This window comes from Papio anubis, chromosome 6 (assembly GCF_008728515.1).
Source record: "Papio anubis isolate 15944 chromosome 6, Panubis1.0, whole genome shotgun sequence".
Taxonomy (NCBI): domain Eukaryota; kingdom Metazoa; phylum Chordata; class Mammalia; order Primates; family Cercopithecidae; genus Papio; species Papio anubis.
Window position 1 is genome coordinate 14,139,406 of NC_044981.1, and position 3,073 is coordinate 14,142,478.

The window sequence follows — 3,073 nt, forward strand, 5'->3', positions numbered from 1 at the left end:
AATGGGTCTTCTCTACATATGTTTAGTGTTGTTTTTTTTTTGTCAACAGTATCCGTTCCAAGAAACCTAAGAAACATTACAGAACACCTTCCCTCACCTAACCTCAGTCCAATCAATCACTCCATTTTGCCCATTCTGTCCTTTGGAGAGTTATCATACCTGTGTATTTCTTTCTCCCCACTACCCCACGATTCTTATTCAACCATCCTCATCCATCACCTGGATGAAGTCTGTTGCAAAATAAAACCCTAATTTGTCTCCCTGTCTCCAATCTTGACCACTCCAATCTGTCTTCCAGCTGCAGCCACATGCTCAGTTTAAGTTACAAATCAAAGACCCTCCCATTTAAGGTTCTTCGGTAGTTCCAAGTAATCTATGAGATAAAGTCCACAAGTCCTACAAGACATAGGGACCTCCAAGACCTGTCTCCTGCTGATTGTCCATCAGGTCCCATCTCCTGTCCCTCCCTGCCTGGTGCTTTATGGCTCCAGCCAACGGACCTTCTCACACTTCCAGTGCAGACCATCCTATTTCCTGTCCCAAGACTCTGCTGGGGATATCCTTCTCCAGGTGGAAGTTTTCACAGGTTCCTGTTCAGCTAAATTTCTTTGGAGGGAGGGTGTTTTGGAAAACTATGTACATATATACAAAGTTACTGATGCTTTCATAAAGAAATGAGGAAGAATTGTACACACACACCATATGGCCAAGCATAAAACCCCCTTTGAAGATATCTAATTAATGGAATTTATCTAGTGTTTACTGTCTAAGGTCCCCAGCATTCATCTGATGGTCTCTGCATGGCCCCTTTATGCTCCAGTGACCTGTACCCTGCAACCTCATCAGCAGTGCTGTCCAGCCTTTCCCTTCTCTTATATTTCTCTTCGTCCACCCTAGTTTTTCTTTTTAAAAATACAGTTTTCTTTTGAATTTTTCCACCAGCATCCTTCAGCTTAGCACTCCATTAGCAGAAGCAACATTTCTCTAGGGATGCGTCTTTGTTGGAAGGCAAGGTGAATCTGAAATAACATGTGAATGTTAAGAATAAGTGAAGTTTAAAGAACATATAAATTTTTAAATAACAGTTTTTTTGGTTACAAAAATAATTTTTGCTCAATGAAAACATGTTAGAAATCACACAAAAATATAAAGGGGGTTATAACAATTACCACATTGCTAACTACCACTGGTGTAACATATAACATCTCTCTCTCTCTCTCTCTTCTTTCCTCCCTCTCTGCCTCTATCCCTCTCTTTGTGGTTTGGTTAGAATCCCCACAAGAAACCAGGAGGAATCTCTCCTGGGACCTCCTGGAATGCTGAAATCAAGTCTAACTTGCAAAAAATTCTGATGAAAGTTGAGTGTTTTCTTTTCTTTGAATAGAAGTAAACTGCCACAACTTGGAAACCCAGTGGTACTCATTCCCTTGTATTTAAAAAATTGATGGATTAAATATTGAACAGGTGGTATATTCATGAGGTTCAGAATTTTAGGAGTAGAAAAACTGGTTTTACATATGTCTGCAAATTCTTTGACACTCTTCCCATCAAAGATAGAGTCTAATTTCTCTCCCCCTGAATATGGCTTGCTCTTAGGACCCAGTTTTTTGAGTATCCATCCAGAGATTTTTATGCACTTGAAAAAGATACATATTCTTTTCTCTCCTTTTCACTCATTGTTTCATAGCTTGTTTTTTGTTTGTTTGTTTTTTCAGCTAGCAGCATATATTGGAGATCTTTTGTTCTTTTTTACACCTTAATAATATTTCCTTGTCCAGGTCCCTTTTTAATGGACATTTAGGTAGTTTCCAATTTTTCCCTCTTAGGTTGTTGCAACAAATAATCTTGTACATACATCATTTTGCATATGTGTGGGTACAACTGTAGGATAACAGCTGTGAAATGAATTACCGGGTCAAAGGGCAGGCACATTTGTAATTTTAATAGATATTGCCATATTGACCTTTGTGGCCATCCAATTTATTTCCCCTCCAGTGATAAATGAATTCCCTTTACTCTAAGCCTCACCAACTGAGTATGTTATCGGAGTTTTGGATCTTTGCCAATTTTAGCAGCAAAAAATAGTATTTCAGGGTAGTTTTAACTTGTATTTTTTTACGAGTGCTGTGAACATTTTTCATGTTTTAAAGAGCTTTATTATATTTACTTTTCTGTGAGCTGTTTATATCCTTTACTCATTTTTAAATGGATTGACCATCTTAAAAAACTAATTTGCATGATAACATGCATGGTGGGGAAATTAGGTCTTTGTCTGTGATGGAGGAAGTAGATTTTTTCCTGATTTGTCATTTGTCTTTTTTACTTTGCTTGTAATGTTTATTCCATAGAGAATTTTCATTGTATGTTTTCATGATATAATTTTATTAACCTTTTCTTTTATAACATCTGAATCTTATGTTGGATAAGTTGTTCCCATCTCAACTTATTACATATCCTCTCATGCTTTCTTCTACTGCTTTGGGGTTTTGATTTCTTACATTTGGAATTTATCCAGGTGTAAGGTGTGAGGCATGGATCCAACTTTATTTTTTCAAGATGGCTTTTTCTGTGTTGATCCAACACCATTGATCAAATAATCCACTTTCTCTTTACTCATTTGGGATGGCATCTATATAATGTATTACATTCCCAGATGTGTTTCAGTTTATTTCTGGATTCTTTATGTTGTTCCGTAGATGTGTCTGTCTGTTCTAAGGCAGTACCATACAGTTTAGTTACTGCCATTGTAGAATATAGAGTTGAGTGTGACAATTCTTTTAGAATTTATCTAACAGGGTTTCCAGTTTTCACTGGATACCATCCTTACTCCTCAAAAAGGGTACGTACAGTGGGCCCTCTATATTCACAGATTCTGCACCTGCAGATTAAGCCAACCTCAAATTGAAAACATTCAGGAAAAAAAAAACAATAAAAATAACAATACAATGATGAAAAATGTACAAATTTTTAAAACAATACAAGATAACTAATTACATAACATTTACATTGTGTTAGTATTATAAGTAAACTAGAGATGATTTAACGTATATGGGAGGATGTGCATAGATTATAT

General features: G+C 36.4%; 1 non-coding gene across 1 annotated transcript; it reads left to right on the top strand.

Annotated features, from left to right (window-relative positions):
- The first annotated feature begins 2,761 nt into the window (after positions 1 to 2,761).
- On the top strand, positions 2,762 to 2,822 carry LOC116275556. The gene has a single exon (XR_004184671.1). It is a non-coding gene; the product is annotated as a U7 small nuclear RNA (small nuclear RNA).
- Positions 2,823 to 3,073: the final 251 nt, after the last annotated feature.